At 46.9% G+C, this 19043-nt stretch overlaps 1 protein-coding gene across 2 annotated transcripts in view; it reads left to right on the top strand.

The window, feature by feature from the left end:
* The first annotated feature begins 15892 nt into the window (after positions 1–15892).
* The window catches only part of BAIAP3 (BAI1 associated protein 3), a 162147-nt gene continuing 158996 nt past the window's right edge, over positions 15893–19043 (top strand). The window contains exon 1 of one of the 2 annotated variants that reach the window (XM_075830316.1): positions 15893–15983. The gene's annotated coding sequence lies outside the window, so the exon portion shown is untranslated. The remainder of the gene's footprint in view (positions 15984–19043) is intronic. The other variant, XM_075830317.1, reaches the window with a different exon arrangement.

Raw genomic sequence — 19043 nt, 5'->3', positions numbered from 1 at the left:
TCTTCTTTTTTTTTTTTTTTTTTACACGTTCATGTATATTGTGATCGGAAGTCACTGTCCAGGGTGCTGAACCAGTTTAACTCTTTCAGCACCCTGGACAGTGACTGTCTCCTGACGTCGCGTACCGGAACATTTTTTGCCGGGTTCGGTCAAAACGAGTTCGGCCGAACCTGGTGAAGTTCGGTTCGGACGGTTTGCTCATCTCTAAGACACTCCGTTTGGATGTTAGTAAACGGAAAAGCACGTGGTGCTTTTCTGTTTACATTCAGAGTTTGACAGCTCTTGCGCGAATCACGCAGTTCGCACGGAAGTGCCTCCGTGCGACCTGCGTGGTTTTCACGCACCCATTGACTTCAATGGGTGCGTGATGCGCGAAAAACGCACGATTATAGAACATGTCGTAAGTTTTACGCAACGCACTCGCGCTGCGCAAAATTCACGCATTGTCTGCACTGCCCCATAGAGTAATATAGGTGCGTACGACACGCGTGAAAAGCACGCGCGTATATTATGCTCGTGTAAATGAGGCCTAAGGGTATGTTCAAACTCACTGTTTTCAGACGTAATTCGGGCATTTTATGCCTCGAATTACGCCTGAAAAAACTGCTCCAGTACGCCTACAAACGTCTGCCCACTGCTTTCAATGGGTTTTACGATGTTCTGTTCCCATGAGGTGTTATTTTACATGTCGCTGTCAAAAGATGGCGCGTAAAAAGACGCCCGCGTCAAAGAAGTGCATGTCACTTCTTGGGACGTTTTTGGAGCCATTTTTCATTGACTCCATTGAAAAACAGCTCCAATAACGGCCGTAAAATACGCCGCGAAAAACACGAGTAATTACAAAAACTTCTTAAAATCAGGAGCTGTTTTCAGGCGAAAACCGCGCTGTGATTTCAGATGTATTTTGCTACTGCGCGTGAACATACCCTTAGAGGTTCTGGGGGATTTTTATTCCTGTAAACAGGCAGTAGATAAGGAACACAGCTCTGGTTTCTTTGTGCTGATCAATTCAAATATTCCATTTTATTCAGCACGTGTCTAGGGAACTTGCAAGAGATCTGGAAATTGGCAAGGCTTGAAAGTGTCCCATCTTATGAGGCGGCGGTCAACTCGGAAAAGCTGCTGCTAATCTCCATATATTGTACAATCTCAAACATATTTAGAACCAAGTTATATATTAAAGTGTCTTTATTTTAATTTTTTTCCCTCGTGTGTTTTGCTCAACTAAAGTGCATTCCCCTTTAAGGGCTATGGACACCTTTTTTGAGGGCTCCACTTGTAAACTATCACGTCCAAGTTTGGCAGATTGTGACTTTATCTTTGCGTCTGTTGTCCACCCAGACTAAGGGCGGATTTACACGAACGTGTGGGTTTTGCGCATGCAAAAAACGCTGCGATTTGCGTGCGCAAAAACAGCTCCGTGTGTCATGTTCATATGGTGCGCGGCTGCGTGCTTTTCACGCAGCCGCCATCATTATGACACTCCGTTTGGATGTTTGTAAACCGAAAAGCACGTGGTGCTTTTCTGTTTACATTCATTTTTTTACTGCTGTTACGCGAATAACGAGCGTCCCACGGAAGTGCTTCCGTGTGGTGCGCGTGATTTTCACGCACCCATTGACTTCAATGGGTGCGTGGTGCGCGAAAAACGCCAAAATATAGAACCTGTCGTGAGTTTTACGCAGCGGACTCATGCTGCGCAAAACTCACGGACAGTCTGCACTGCCCCATAGACTTGCATAGGTCCGTGCGACACGCGTGAAAATCACGCGGGTTGCACGGACGTAAATCACGTTCGTGTAAATCCGCCCTAAAGGTCATCTTACACGGCCTGTCCTGGGCCGTGTACACGAGTTCTGATCAACAAGACGGCTCCTTGATCGGTGCTCGTTTGCTCCTTTTACAAGGTGCTATGTATGGGGACGAGCGCTCGTTACTACGATCGCTCGTCCCCATACATTATTATCATGAAAATATTTTTTAATTTTTAAAACTATACGATCAACGATCGTTTGCTCATTCATCTGCTGATCACTGCCCTGTTTAAACTAGGCAATTATCGGCAACGAGCGTTCTGTGAACAAGAATTTGCCCGATAATTTGCCAGTGTAAAACGGCCATAAGTCTAATAAAGGCCCCCAGGGTTGTCGCGTATTAGTGATTGCAAGGCCTTATTCACACGAACGTTGCATAGGTCCGTGCGACGGCCGTTAAAGCAACGGCCGTGTCACGGACCTATGCAATTCAGTGGGGCCATTCTGACATGCAGTGTGTTTCCATTGCGTGAAACTCACGGTCACTGATCAACGAGACAGTTTGTTGATCGGCGCTCGTTTGCTCCTTTCACAAGGAGCTATGTATGGGGACGAGCGCTCGTTACTACGATCGCTCGTCCCCATACATTTCTATCTTGTCGGCAGCACGTCTCCCTGGTTACACATGGAAATGTGCTGCTGACGATAATTGTATCGTTTTAAATGCCAAAAATATCAGCCGTTGAATGAGCGTTTGCTCGTTCATCGGCTGATCCTTGTCCTGTTTACACACGCTTGTTTGCCTGATACTTGGCCAGTGTTAAAGGGCCCTTAGGCCGGATTCACACAAGCGTGTTTGGTCCGTGATATACGGTCCGCATGTCGCAGCGCAGGGAGATGGGCTCCTCGCATCATAGTTCTCTATGACGCTAGGTGTCACTCAGGGGCGTAACTAGGAAAGACTGGGCCCCATAGCAAACTTTTGACTGGGGCCCCACTCCGCTGGGTATCACACAACCCCCCCCTTGAGATAGTGCCTCCCTATAGATTCCACCACACAGCGCCCCCCTATAGATGGCGCCATACACAGCTCCCTGTAGATAATGCCATACAGCCCCCCCTCTAGATAATGCCATACAGCCCCCCCTGTAGATAATGCCATACAGCCCCCCCCTGTAGATAATGCCATACAGCCCCCCCTGTAGATAATGCCATACAACCCCAAATCCCCCCTGTAGATAACGCCATACAGAACCACCCCCTGTAGATAACGCCATACAGACCCCCCCCCCCCAAAAAAAAACGGCCTATAGTTTGTCCTACAAAAGACATGCATCCCCTATCCACAGGATAGGGGATACATGTGTGATCGCTGGCAGCGATAAGGAGAATGGGGGACCGAAAGTCCCCCCAAGTTTTTCATGACAAACCTTGGACTTCCGGCGTCTGCGCAGTTCAATAAAAATTAAAGGAGCGCTGGTCACGCATACGCACAAGCGTGATCGGTGCGCAAGTAATTTCTATGGAGCTGCAGACAGCCCCCGGAAGTCCGAGGTTTGTCATGGAGAACTTTGGGGGACTTTCGGTCCCAGCGGCGTCCCAGCGATCACACATGTATCCCCTATACTGTGGATAGGGGATGTATGTCTTTTGTAGGAGTAGCCCCTTCAGTGGCGTCGCGCTATAGCAGCTGCTAGCGGAGCCTCCGGCAATGTCATTGCCTCCCCACGGAACTACTGTCTCGTACTGAAAACATGATTACAGTACGGGACCGTTTTCCCGCATCGGGGAAGGGACTCCTAGCGCCATAACCATGATGTTAGGAGCCCGGCTTGTAAGGGTGCGTCCCTTCTTACCTCTCTCCGGAGGACAGTAGGGCCAAGTTGTCGGGCGGCTGGAGCGGCCGCAGCTCCGGACGAAGGAGCGTCTCGGGCGTCATGGCAACGGCCACCCTGCCGCCAGCCATGACGCCTGCGCCGAAGAAGGAGGAGGGCGGACTCTCGCGCGGCGGGAGAAGTGAGAGGAGGCGCGGGAAGCAAGAGGGGCGGAGCGGTGTGTGGCGCGAAATAGGAGGAAGGAGGAGGGAGAGAGTGTGGGTGAAGAGGAGCCGAGTCTGAGGGAGAGAAGAGGAGAGGCGACAGAGGCTGCTGGAAGTGCAGCTGCAGGAAAGAGGATCCGCGGTGTGTCAGCAGGAGGGGATTGGGAGGAGGAATGTGCCTCCCTACAGAGGACCGGACTGGCAGGAGTGTACCCAAGGAAGAACGGCCTGAACAGGAGAGTGGAGTGGAGCCTCAGCATCCACTACAGGTACCAGCCATACACACGTAACCATTAGGACCCTCAGACCTCCCCAGGCAAAGTCCCATAGCCGCAGTACTACCTGACGCTCCACGCGTAGTACGGTCCGCGCCTACCTCGGTTACTAAGTACTTGAAAGACTATCCTTACACTAACTTCGGCTGTTGGAGCCTGAATTAGGCCTAGAACACTGCATGGAACTGTTATTTATGAGCACCGCGTGTAACACTGCATGGAACTGTTATTTATGAGCACCGCATGTAACACTGCATGGAACTGTTATTTATGAACACCGCATGTAACACTGCATGGAACTGTTATTTATGAGCACCGCGTGTAACCTTGCATCGAACTGTTATTTATGAAGCTTGTTGGAGCGGGAGCAGATAGAAGGAACGGTCGGGTTGACGGGACTTTGTTGGACTATTAGCTGGACTTCGTGTAACTTGTAGCGTCAGCCCGCCAGTTCAGTTGCGTCCTAGGGGGTCCACCGTTCGGACCACCGACTGAGGAGAGAGAGGGTTTGTCAGTCATGAAAGGTAGCGGATAGCTCCGCAAGGACCCGTGACGGTGCTAGTAGGTACGTTAGTCGCTGGTTCCCACGACGCGACCTGTGGGCCGAGAGTGTGACTCTTACCCTAGGGTAGGCTGTCAGTAGCGGGTAGCTCCCGCCGTGACTGACAGCGGCGTTTCCTTAGCCAAGCCGGCAACGTGGGGTCAGGCACAACCTCTCTCCGGGGGACTTCCAGCGGGATCGAAGTCCTCAACCTCAGGCTTCCTGTCTGCTCCATAGAGAAGAAGTTATTGTTGATTGCTCTCCGCAGTAAAGAAGTTGCTCAACCAGAAAGTGTGTCTTGTTCATTGTGTGCTAACCGCGGTAGTTCCTCCTACAGGCTCCCTGCACTGTGTTCGGTCCGGGAAATACTGCTGACATACGGTCCGTATATCACGGACAGAACACGCTCGTGTGTGTGGGAGGCCTTACTTGTAAGTCCTGTCGGTGGTTATAGAAGATTTCTACTCTGTACTGGTTCCAGCTTTAAAATGGCTCATTCTAAGGTTATGTTTACACAGCTTATTTTCAGCTGTTTTTCGTGCCATATACGCCCAAAAAAACTGCTGAAAATACAGAAGCTGATAGCCCACAAACATCTACTTATTGATTTCAATGGGAAAAACGGTGTTTCGTTCAGACCGGGTTTTTTTTTTTAAGTGGCCATTTGAAAAAACTCTCCCTAAAAGGTGCATGTCACTTCTTGAGCTGTTTTTCATTGTGTCAATAGAAAAACCGCTCCAAAAAATGCATCACAAAACGATTGATGCTTAAACGGCTGAAAATCAGAGGCTGTTTTCCCTTGAGAACCGCTCCGTATTTTACAGCCATTTTCTGTTTAGCGTGTGAACATACCTTCAGTCTTTAGGGTATGTGCACACGCTTGCTAAAAAAAACGTCTGAAAATACAGAGCTGCTTTCAAGGAAAAACAGCTACTGATTTTTAGTCATTTTTTTAGCAACTCGAGTTTTTTAAGGCCGTTTTTGGAGCTGTTTTTCTATAGAGTCAGTGAAATCTGGCTTCAAAACCAGCTCAAGAAGTGACATGCACTTCTTTTTTTCGGCCATTTTTTTACGTGGGCGTTTTTGAGAGGCCGCGTAAAAAACCGCCAATCGGAACAGCGCCATTTTTCCCATTGAAATCAATGGGCAGATGTTTGCAGGCGTTCTGCTTCAGATTTTTACATTTTTTGGCAGTTTAGGTCCCAAAAAACAGCCGAAAATAAGCTGTGTGAACACACCCTAATTCACACGAGCGTTTCCAATTTGTGTCAGTCAAAAAAGCGGGGGTTTTTTTTTTATGCATATGTCTGTCAGTGTGGTTAACGTTTGTCATCTGTTTTTCTCATCCGTGTTTCTCCTCTTCAAGCACTTCCTGGCTTCACTTTTTTTAAAATTTTTCTCTGCATTTCTTTAGCAACTGATGCGTGAGAAATAGACAGCACACATGTCATCCATAAAACTACACAGCGTATCCCACCTAGAACCCGCTGCATGTTCCGTTTGAAAAACTGCATACTTACCCCGGGCTGTAGTCAACGCGTCCCTCTGTTGTCGTCCAGTCTCCTGGGATGACGCTGCAGCACTCACGTGAGATGTAACGTGATCCTAGGAGGCCGGCTTGGAAGAATAAAAAGGGTCGCTATGACGATGCCCAGGTGGTAAGTATAAGCTTTTTGTTTTCCCTGAGTTGCGATTTTTACAGCGGAATCCCAGCATTTCCGCCACAAGTCGTAACACTTGGCTATTTGTTACTAGTTTTACATCCCCTATTGAATTCAATGGGTGAAACCCGCAACAGAAAAGCAACGAAAACGCAGCATAAATTGACATGCTGCGGATTTAAAATCCGCACCGCAGGTCAATTTATAAACTTTTTCGCTGCGTTGTGTTTTTCCCCCCCGCAGCCTGGGCATGAGATTTTCTAAATGTTCCGCAGCGATTACGCTAAATGTGAAACCCGGCCTTATAGGAGAATCTGGTTCCCAAAGAACCAATGAGAATGGGACGTGCAGAGAGTTTCTCACAATGGATGTGTGAATAGACCCGTTGAATTGCATGGGTCAGTGTGCTCTACGTTGTTAAAACAGACCGCACACGGACGAGAAATGTGCTCATGTGAATAAGGTTTAAGGAGTGTACACAGGGCCGGCTCCAGGTTTATGTGGGTCCTTGGGCAACACAGACTTAGTGGGCCCCTTTGCGGGGGAACTCGCTTAAAGCTGCAGTTTGTGCCCCCATATAGAAGTTCGGCCTCCAGTTTGTGCCCCATATAAAAATTAGACCTGGTTTATGCCCCATATAGAGGTTAGGCCCCCAGTTTATGCCCATATATGCAATGCCCCCTGTAGGTAATGCCACACACAGCCCCCTGTAGATAATGCCACACACAGCCCCCTGTAGGTAATGCCACACACAGCCCCCTGTAGGTAATGCCACACACAGCCCCCTGTAGGTAATGCCACACACAGCCCCCTGTAGGTAATGCCACACACAGCCCCCTGTAGATGGCGCCACTGGGGCTCCCTCTTAGGGTATGTTCACACTGCCTATTTTCGGCCATTTTTCGAAAAACTGCCGAAAAATCGGAAGCAGAACGCCTGGGAAAACGGCGTCCTGTTCCGACGGAGCATTTTTCGCAGCGTTTTTTTCCGCGTAAAAAAACGGCTGCGAAAAAGTGCAGGTCACTTCTTGGGACGTTTTTGGAGCAGTTTTTCATTGACTCTAGCGAAAAAAGATCCAAAAACGGCCGTGAAAATCGCAAGTGGCTTAAAAAACGTCTGAAAATCAGGAGCTGATCAGCTCCGTATTTTGAGACGTTTTTGCTTACTGCGTGTGAACATACCCATCAAGAGCGTCGGCAACGCTCTGGCCAGGGATTCTGCTCCTGGAGGAGCCATGATGGCAGCATAAGGAAGCACCCGGCGGCAGAGTGAGCCCCCCAAAGGGCAGCGGGTGCTGATACCGGCCCTGGGTCTGAGCATCTGACTGAGGGCTCTATGGGGAAAAAGTATACTGCAAGTGTGTGGGTCTGACTCTGACTGCTGCGGGCTCTGAGCACTCATAGTTGCTCAGACACCCCTCTTGCAGATAATCCTCCCCATAGAGCCCTTTGCAAAGGGGGGTCTAAGCATCTCGCTGAATACAAACAGCCAAAATCCCCCCTTGCAGCCAAAATCTCCCCATGCTAACAGCCAAACTCCCAGTGGACCACCAATTGGACGTTGTACAGGGGAGTGTATGACTATGACCAATCAGCATCATGCACTCCTCTCCATTCATTTAGACAGTGCATAGGGATCTGCTAGATCCTTATGTGCTGTCTTATACTAACACATTAACAATACTGAAGTGTTTAGACAGTGAATAGACATTCCATGGGATGTCTATTCACAATCTCTGCACTTCGTTACTCTGTCTGTGGTAGTTACAGCAGAGGAAGCGTGATCTCGCTATAAATGACAGGTTACAACGAGATCACGCTTCCTCTGCTGTAACTACCACAGACAGAGTAAAGAAGTGCAGAGATTGTAAATAGACATCCCGTGGAATGTCTATTCACTGTCTAAATACTTCAGTATTGTTAATGTGTTAGTATGACAGCACATAAGGATCTAGTAGGATCCCTATGCGCTGAGTAAATGAATGGAGAGAAGTGCATGACCCTGATTGGTCACTGATTGGTCAGCGTCATACACTCCTCTGTACAACGCCCATTTGGTCTAAAGTAAAAATACGCCCACTTGGGCATTAAAGAGGCTCTGTCACCAGATTTTGCAACCCCTATCTGCTATTGCAGCAGATAGGCGCTGCAATGTAGATTACAGTAACGTTTTTATTTTTAAAAAACGAGCATTTTTGGCCAAGTTATGACCATTTTTGTAGTTATGCAAATGAGGCTTGCAAAAGTCCAAGTGGGTGTGTTTAAAAGTAAAAGTCCAAGTGGGCGTGTATTAGGTGCGTACATCGGGGCGTTTTTAATACTTTTACTAGCTGGGCGCTCCGATGAGAAGTATCATCCACTTCTCTTCAGAACGCCCAGCTTCTGCCAGATCACGCTGTGACGTCACTCACAGGTCCTGCATCGTGTCAGACGAGCGAGGACACCGGCACCAGAGGCTTCAGTTGATTCTGCAGCAGCATCGGCGTTAGCAGGTAAGTCCATGTAGCTACTTACCTGCAAACGCTGATGCTGCTGCAGAATCAACTGTAGCCTCTGGTGCCGGTGTCCTCGCTCGTCTGACACGATGCAGGACCTGTGAGTGACGTCACAGCGTGATCTCTGGAGAACACGGCTGTGTCTGCACTGCCAGAAGCTGGGCGTTGTGAAGAGAAGTGGATGATACTTCTCATCAGAGCGCCCAGCTAGTAAAAGTATTAAAAACGCCCCGATGTACGCACATAATACACGCCCACTTGGACTTTTACTTTTCAACACACCCACTTGGACTTTTGCAAGCTTCATTTGCATAACTACAAAAATGGTCATAACTTGGCCAAAAATGCTCGTTTTTTAAAAATAAAAACGTTACTGTAATCTACATTGCAGCGCCTATCTGCTGCAATAGCAGATAGGGGTTGCAAAATCTGGTGACAGAGCCTCTTTAAGCAACTCATTAGCATAAATCTAAAATCGCTAATAAAGTGGTAAAAATAGATTGTTTTTTTAAATAAAAAGCATTACTGTCACCTACATTATAGCGCCCATGTCCTTATGTAGGAGATAGGGCGCTTATAATGTGGTGACAGAGCCTCTTTAAGACAGCACTCACCTCAGTCTGAGCCTGGCTGCCTTTCCTCTGTGTCTTCTCTCTGGCGCTCCTGCTCCGCTCTGGCGGTGCAGGCAGTATCAGGGGAGAGGAGGGGCGTGTTCTAGCAGACGTGCCTATTGCGGCACGTCTGCTAGATAAGGGATCTTAAAGGAATAGCGCGGCCGCGGCGGGGGTAGGGTAGGGAAAAAAAATATGGAGAACGGCCCTAAAAGTTTACTGGGGGCCCGGCCGGGGTGCACCTGTCCACCGGCCCAGCCCGTGCCCCTGGACTCCCGGGGAAGCCAGGACAGCAGCCATGATGGCTGCATCAGCACTCGGCGGCCGAGTGGGGCCCCCCTGAGGGTAGTGAGCCCCGGCACTTGCCCGAGTTCGCCGGGTGCTGACGCCGGCCCGGAGTGTACACTACACTACAGGTCTACACTAAGTTCTAGCCACTTCTTTGGTCTGAGGAATATGCTAAGATTACACTGTATAAGAATAAGATGCGACCTGTTAAAGAAGAGACCCCATACTATTTTTTTTTTTTTTTTTTTTTTAAAGCTTTTATTTTAGCAGATATTCTAATACAAGCCGCATTTCTGATCTGCTCTCAAAGCACAAGACATGATGGTACAAGGCACAATTCAATTAGAAAAATGAAACCATAAATAAGACACAAAAAACAGATGTGGATAAAAAAGGGCGCAATGTTTTTTTAATAAGGGTTACTAAAGATTTCAATCGATAATAAATACTTTAAAAACCAAAATACTTAAAGAGGCTCTGTCACCAGATTTTGCAACCCCTATCTGCTATTGCAGCAGATCGGCGCTGCAATGTAGATAACAGTAACGTTTTTATTTTTAAAAAACAAGCATTTTTGGCCAAGTTATGACCATTTTCGTATTTATGCAAATGAGGCTTGCAAAAGTACAACTGGGCGTGTTGAAAAGTAAAAGTACAACTGGGCGTGTATTATGTGCGTACATCGGGGCGTGTTTACTACTTTTACTAGCTGGGCGTTCTGATGAGAAGTATCATCCACTTCTCTTCAGAACGCCCAGCTTCTGGCAGTGCAGACACAGCATGTTCTCGAGAGATCACGCTGTGACATCACTCACAGGTCCTGCATCGTGTCGGCACCAGAGGCTACAGTTGATTCTGCAGCAGCATCAGCATTTGCAGGTAAGTAGCTACATCGACTTACCTGCAAACGCCGATGCTGCTGCAGAATCATCTGTAGCCTCTGGTGCCGATGTGTCCTCGCTCGTCTGACACGATGCAGGACCTGTGAGTGACGTCACAGCGTGATCTCTTGAGAACACGGCTGTGTCTGCAGTGCCAGAAGCTGGGCGTTGTGTAGAGAAGTGGATGATACTTCTATACACAACGCCCAGCTAGTAAAAGTAGTAAACACGCCCCGATGTACGCACATAATACACGCCCAGTTGGACTTTTACTTTTCAACACGCCCAGTTGTACTTTTGCAAGCCTCATTTGCATAAATACGAAAATGGTCATAACTTGGCCAAAAATGCTCGTTTTTTAAAAATAAAAACGTTACTGTAATCTACATTGCAGCGCCGATCACATGCAATAGCAGATAGGGGTTGCAAAATCTGGTGACAGAGCCTCTTTAAAACCATTATAATAAAAAACACAAATAATAAATCAGTCACAGGAACGCTGGAACTGCGGAAACAAGGGGTTTATGAAGGAGAATTTTCCCGCCGACTATTTCAAACTGCCAATCAAATTGAAATCCTGGTGCTAGGCAGATTAGCAAACTTCCTCATCTTCCCGCCATTTTATTCAGCTACCAATCGGATGCAGACTCCTGGTGATGGACAGATTAGAAGAATCATCCAGAAACTGTCAGGTAAGTACCAACTGAAATAAAAAAGGGGGGAGAACACCAGAACAAACCACCTAAAACACAAAACGACACCAAATAGATTTAATTAAAATGCTCAAATTAAATGTGCCTGTACCAGCATGTGTCCCCCAAGCAATACTACTCTGCCCCTGTCAATCGGGAAATCAATTCTGAAAACTAAATTATCTCGCAGGCTGCAAATTCATGAATGTGGTAACCAACAGGAAATACTCAGTTCAATTTAATTTAAGTATTTTAGCCCGGCGTCCCTTGTGTTATTTGCAGCTTTCATTTAACCAGTGCCATGCACCTCTGCCCACACGTAGCTCCGGAGGATTGCCAATCGCACGTCTCCCTCATCTTCACTGGTAAAAGGACACTTGCTTTGAGACTCGGCCTTTCTATAGTACCGTCTGTTTCCCCCGAATCCGTGCACAGGTTCAAAGGTAGTTTTGGGATTTGATCTGCGCTGTTTGAAGAAAAAGGTCAGCGGGTGAAGCAGATACCAAGCTCATGCTTATTGCTGCCTGTAAGGCTATGTTCACACGCTTAACGAAAAACGTCTGAAAATACGGAGCGGTCTTCAAGGGAAAACAGTTCCTGATTTTCAGCCGTTTTTTAATCACTCGCATTTTTCGCTGCGTTTTTTACGGCCGTTTTTGGAGCTGTTTTTCTATGGAGTCATTGAAAAACTGCTCCAAAAACGGCTCAAGTGACATGCACTTCTTTGTGGGTGTTTTTTAACACGGCTGTTTTTCAAAACCCTTCCGAACAGAACGCAATTTTTCCCATTGAAATCAATGGGCAGATGTTTGAAGGTGTTCTGCTTCCGTTTTAAATAAGCTGTGTGAACATACCCGAAGGCCTCATGCACACGACCGTAGCCATGTGCACGGGCGTGATTTTCGAGTCGGCCGGCCACGGAGTGTCATCTGCGAGCCGCCAGCAAATTGGGGGCCGTGCACGTGGCCGTGTCCATTATTTCCGATGAGCCTGGACCTCAGAACACGGACGTAATAAGACATGTCCGTTCTTTCTGCGGTCCAGGCTCCTGGGCAATGCACGGGCCGTGGAAACCACGGTTGTGTGCATGGTAACACAAGTGCCACCCAACCTTCCAAGCACACGTACTAAAAACGTAATTAATAAATGAAGACCAAGAAACCATGCAGATGGAATAAAATGGCCGCGGTATTTATTAAGGGGTTACATAATAAATAGAATAAACAAATATTAAACTTGTAATAAATATCAAATATTTTAATAAATATTATATTATACCAATAATTCATGACCTTGTCCACCCATAAACTGGGCGACTAACCCCCCACTAACAAGATACCGCAACAATAAAAGGGAGTGGGGCGGGGCGATGATGATCCTCTTCTTCATCCAACTCGGACGGGCAGCAACCCACTCCAACACCTGGGAATATATATTCAAAATTCCCACTTTTTTACCAAAGGGAACCAATGAAAACACCAGATTTTCCCGCCACATAGGAATTTTCCAGAACCTGTGCGTGCCAAGACCAAGTGGGTGGGGCACCACTGACCTGAACCTGACCTCATACAGGTAAGTACCAAATAAAAATGGGGGAAAAAGAGGGTTAAACCAAATGACCTTTAATTAATGACCATAAAAGGAACTGAAGGAAAACAGGAGGAAAACGCCGTGTTAGGCTATGTTCACACGGGGTATTTTGCCGAGTTTTTTGACGCGGAAACCGCGTCGCAAAACTCGGCAAAAACGGCCCGAGAACGCCTCCCATTGATTTCAATGGGAGGCGTCGGCGTCTTTTTCCCGCGAGCAGTAAAACTGCCTCGCGGGAAAAAGAAGCGACATGCCCTATCTTCGGGCGCTTCCGCCTCTGACCTCCCATTGACTTCAATGGGAGGCAGGAGAAAGCGTATTTCTCGCTGTTTTATGCCCGCGGCGCTCAATGGCCGCGGGCGAAAAACGGCGCGATAATCGCCGCGAAAATCGGCGTGCAGGGAGAGGAATATCTGCCTCAAAGTTCCAAACTGAATTTTGAGGCAGATATTCCTCCCCCAAAATACTTCGTGTGAACATAGCCTTACCATGAGGGGCCACGCTGTAAACAGGCTAATGTCCCCTATTCATGGGCCCATAGAAATGAATGGGGCCGCAATTCTCCTGTGCATTTTCGGGGAAATTGCGGCCGCAAAAGAACGTTCGTGTTCATGGCGCCTAAGGCCTCATTCACGCGGCAGGGTTTCCCGGCCGGGTGCCGGCCGTTCATAAATCGGCCGGCACCCGGCTGCATTAGGAATAATAGACCCCTAATGGGGCTATTCACACGACCGATTTTTTGACGGCCGGAAAATCCGGCCGTCAAAAAATAGGACATGCTCTATCTTTGCCCGGACACCCGGCCGCCCGGCTCCCATAGAAGTCTATGGGGCCGGGTATTACACGGCCATCACCGGAATGTGTTCCGAGTGATGGCCGGGTTTCCCGGCGCTTGCGCTCTATCTCCTCCTCCTCACAGCGCAGAGTGCATGTGAGGAGGAGGAGTTGATGCCATTCTGACGAATGGCATCGCTGTACACTGTGTTGCAGGGCCGGGGTGTACAGCAGGTGGAGGGAGCGCTGCGCTGGCTCCCTTCCCCTGCTTGTTAAAAGCACCCTGGCTCGGCGACACCTTCGATGGCGCCGCTAGTAGTAGTAGCAGCAGCTACTACTGCAGCGACACCACTATAGCAGAGCAGGGAGGTATCTCCCCGCTCTGCTATGTGCTAGCCGCACTTTAGCTCCTTGAAGGAGCGGAATCCCCGTGTTTTCGGGGATTCCGCTCCTGGACAGAGCGCTTGATGTCTCTGTCCATATCTGGGCAGTGACATCAGGGGAAACTCCTGAAGCGGAATCCCCGAACACATGGGGATTCCCCTTCAGGAGCTGCCGCTGATGTCACTGTCCGGATCTGCCCGGCCCGGCACGGATGCATAACTTTATGCAAACCGGCCGGGCAAAATGGCCGATTTTACCGGCCGACACTCGGGCTCGGGAACGACCCGGTCGTGTGAATCCCGCCTTACACTTCTAGAACATCTCTACGTGATCTCGGGCAGATATTGTTCGTTCCTGAAGTTTTTCAATTCAGCTATGTGCAAGTTCCTACTCGCTGCCCCCCCTGCAGTAAGGATGAGCTTTAATAGAGCAGCAGTCGAATATGCGTCCTTCGCTCCATTCAATGTCTGAGAGTGACTGAAACGGCCGAGTATTATGCGATGTTGTGCTATACCTGGCTGTTTTCATAGACTTTGAATAGAGTGGCAGCAATAAATAAATATCCAACTCTTCCATTCGTCTGAGGCCTCATTTACACGAGCGTAATATACGCGCGTGCTTTTCACGTGTGTCGTACGCACCTATATTACTCTATGGGGCAGTGCAGACAATGCGTGAATTTTGCGCAGCGCGAGTGCGTTGCGTAAAACTCACGACATGTTCTATAATCGTGCGTTTTTCGCGCATCACGCACCCATTGAAGTCAATGGGTGCGTGAAAACCACGCATGCCGCACGGAAGCACTTCCGTGCGAACTGCGTGATTCGCACAAGAGCTGTCAAAAGGATGAATGTAAACAGAAAAACACCACGTGCTTTTCTGTTTACAAACATCCAAACGGAGTGTCAAATTAGAGATGAGTGAACCGAACTTCACAGGGTTCGGCCGAACTCGTTTTGACCGAACCCGGCAAAAAATTTTCCGGTACGCGACGTCAGGAGACAGTCACTGTCCACGGTGCTGAAAGAGTTAAACTGGTTCAGCACCAAGGACAGTGACTTCCGATCACAATATACATGAACGTGTAAAAAAAAAAAAAGTTCTGACTTACCGCTAACTCTCGGCTTCTTCCTCCAGTCTGACCTCCCGGGATGACAATTCAGTCCAAGTGACAGCTGCAGCCAATCACAGGCCAAGCACAGTCTACAGCCAATGACAGGCTGCAGCGGTCACATGGACTGCCGCGTCATCCAGTGAGGTGGGGCCGGATGACCAGAGAGGGATGCGTCACCAAGGCAACGGCCGGGAGACCGGACTGGAGGAAGCAGGAAGTTCTTAGTAAGTATGAACGTCTTTTTTTTATTCACAGGTTGGTGTATATTGTGATCGGAATTCACTGTCGAGGGTGCTGAAAGAGTTACTGCCGATCAGTTAACTCTTTCAGCACCATGGACAGTGACTGACGTCGACTAGCCTCATCTCTATGATGGCAACTGCGCGAAAATCACGGAGCCGCGCATCATACACTGATGACACACGGAGCTGTCAAGTGCCTTTTGCACACGCCAAACGCTGCGTTTTTTGCGTGCGCAAAACGCACATGCTCGTGTAAATGAGGCCTCAATGTGGATGTCTTTACAGCAGGTGCATGGATTTCTGCAAACCCCATTTAGATGACTGGAACTGATTTTTCAGTCACAGAAATTTCTGCAACAAAATCTGCCTTGTGTGACTGCGCTCTTACCTGCGCGGCCCTTTCGTACACCCAACTTATGTTTGTAATACAAGGAGTGAGCCACGCGTAGACATTGTCAGCTCTCACCTATGTAGATACAGGAGCCCCCGGGTAGCTGAAGCCCTTCCTATGCCCAAATATGGAGCAGAGAGGCTTGTATTGTGGAGGTAGAGGATGTGGCAGAGCTCAGCTGCTCCTTCATTGCAGCATCCACTCCATCCAGAGCTCCACACTGCTCCTGTCTCCAGCATCCAGCCTGCAACAGGTAACCAGCTCCCTGCATGCCCAGCACCCCTAACCCAGGCAGCCTACTCCTGATCCACCCTAAAAGCTGCTGATCTGTCAATAGAACCTTCTGTATCCATCAATGATTCACTTACAGCAACATTGATACATTGTTGCATTCATTATAAAAGTATCTCATGACTCCACTACCTGATGTGCGGCTGTATTTGCTACCAACTTCTATCATTTCTCAAAGTTTTCAGCTGATGTGTGCAGAATTGATACTGTTATACCTACAGAGTATAATCTGCAGCAAGCAAACAGTTGATATGGAGTAAATTAATTAAATTAATGATATTAGCTGCCTCTATTGATGTAGCCTATACTATTACATTGCAACTAGGAGTCAATGGATCATTTGTTGTAAGAGATGAAAGTGAGCTGCCTGCCTGTTCTATGTCAGTTCATTCAACTCCTATTAATTATTATAAAGAAAGTTGCAGCAGCCAAGGGGTTAAGTGCTGGTGATGCTCCCTGTCAAATCTGTGATGTGGCTTTTATTATCATGGAAATGTACATGACAGCTGAGGTTGGTGTTTTTATTAGTGTGTGGTATAGAGTAAGAGGGGGTTATAGCTATAGAGGTAGCCGAGCTAAATTTATCAATTTACTGTTTTTCGCTATGAGAATTCGTTGAGTTAAGATAATGCAAGGTTTACCTGTAGTTCTATGGAAAATATTGTGAGATTTAATGCACTGTGCAATATGACAAACTCGGCTCTGCTACTTCTTTGTAGATCTTAGTATTAATTGGTGGCTAAAACAAACAATGTCTGTTTTTAAAAGGGGTTTGATACAATGTTTTGGCACATAGAATATAATATTACCATGCCAATAGTTATCAAATTTTAATTGGGGAGAATTAATCACAATATCTGGACTGAAGTCTATGCTCCGGAGCTCAGAACCGTAGTCGTGCATTCATTGAGATGAGTGTTAATATTTCTCTGCCAAACTTTTAAGAATTCAATGATTCATGAATTAAATTTTTTTTTTTTTTGTGGTTCTATTTAGAATGTGTGTATCTGATGATTTATTTATAATTGATGTGAAATGAAGGTTCAAGGATTTGGATGCATTTTGAAGTCTTGGTTTACTCTGTTTTAAGTTCCCAATATACAGATGTAGTGGGGCTGGGTTTATCGCCTAGTCTTAGGGGCTGCACTGTGCGAACGATATCCAAACGAGTTGTTCCATATGACAAACTCCGCTGTAATGTGCGTTAAGATGCGGTGCTGATCGTGGTGGCACCAGCTGAGAAAAAAAGGGGGTTTGGTGAATTGCTATATAGTTGGCACATGTTCAAAGCGCATAATTAATGTTTAGGACCCCTGTATGTATAAAAGTAAAAAATAAATTCTCCCCAAAATCTTAATACAATCTTTACTTGGAAATGAACATCTAATGCATCTGTTTGCCTTCTTAGAAAAAAAAAATCTGTACCCCCCCCCCCCCCTAAGATCAATATCACATTTTTTAATATTTACATCTATTGTTTTTATATCCCCCTATTAGCCATACCTCCTGAAATGAATTTTGTTTTTTCCCAAGGGTTCAATTTATTATCAAAAAATGTAAACAAAATCAAACCCTTTTATGAAGCACCAATAATATCTGGCCATACAGTCTTATGATAGAGCTGATCATGAAAATGGACTGTAAGGGCTTGTCCACACGTAATGGATTTGCTGTAGAAAATTTCCGCAGCATTTACGCATCAACTATCAGACAATCCGCTGTGGAAAATCCGCACCATTTCATGCATCTTTTTATGCGTTTTGTTTTTTTTGTTTTCTTCAACGGCTGTGTGGTGATAATCCTTTTTCCTGTGATGTCGTTTCCACCCCCTGTAAGAAATTCCGCAGCGTTTCCACAGCAAATTATGCAGTACATCAGAAAAACGCAGGAATCAGTCCACTAATTGACATGCTGCGGAAGGTGAATTTCTGGACTGCATTTTTCCGCATCGTGTGGATGACATTTGTTAAATCACACCCACTTTGCTGCTACTGTATTCTGCTGCGTATTTTCTGTCGAACTCCAGACGGAAAATACGCAGCAATTCCGTTACGTGTGGACAAGCCCTAATATTGCCATGTGAATATCTTTTTGTCTAGACGGTGAGCGCTCCCATGTTTCCTACTTTTTTTTTTTTTTTTTTTTTTTTATTGGTCATCCATTTTTATGATATTAGGGGGTGAGCTGACAATTGGACTCCGCAGGAGAAACTTAAGACAGTCCAAGTTATATTATTCCTGGACAAAGTTGTAGCTTCACCTGGGGAAATATTCAGTTTGTTGCTCTAGATCTAAATATTCTCAGTTGGACACAGTGGCTTTATTGCGCCCTCCTGGCACCAAGCTCTCCAACCAGCTATGCAATTGCCCATGGATATAATAAAATTGAGGCACCCAAGAAGGTAGGATTTATAGAATGTGGCCAGGAGGAGCACAACATCCCAAAAACAAAATCCAAACTTTTTTTTTTAATTGGATTTTCTACTTTGAACAATCCCTACATGTTAGAAAGGTCCCTTGACTGTAAACAGATCAGTACAGGGGACCCCCAGTGATCAGCCGTAATCTGTGAAGAATCCTGGCAGTAAGTGGTCAATTTTCAAGCAGCGCCACCACAGGGGAAATTAAGTATTACACAGTCTATTCATATCAATTTGTCTGATACAGGACGGTTCCGGCAGAGGGAAACGCTCCATATAACTGCTCTCCGCTCTAGCCATGAGATGAGGATCCAGAATAGAGGACCCCAGCCCCTTTTTATTAACTCAGAATTCCCTAATAGCCTTTAAAAGGGGTTGCCTAGTTTTGAAAACCCATTTTCACATCCCCAATGTAAACCTTTGAACACAGAACCCACTGTCACTGAAGCAGTCAGTCCCGCTGACCTGACGGACTTGGATTTGAGCGCAAGGTACAGCTTCTATCAAGTAAAACCATTTTTTTTTCAGAAAAAAAACTATTTATGTTTAAAATCCTATAATACGTTTTATTTAAAAAAAAAAAAAAAGCGCTCCAAAGGTTTA

Source organism: Rhinoderma darwinii, chromosome 6 (genome assembly GCF_050947455.1).
Source record: "Rhinoderma darwinii isolate aRhiDar2 chromosome 6, aRhiDar2.hap1, whole genome shotgun sequence".
NCBI lineage: Eukaryota > Metazoa > Chordata > Amphibia > Anura > Rhinodermatidae > Rhinoderma > Rhinoderma darwinii.
This window is presented reverse-complemented; position numbering and strand designations above follow the sequence as displayed.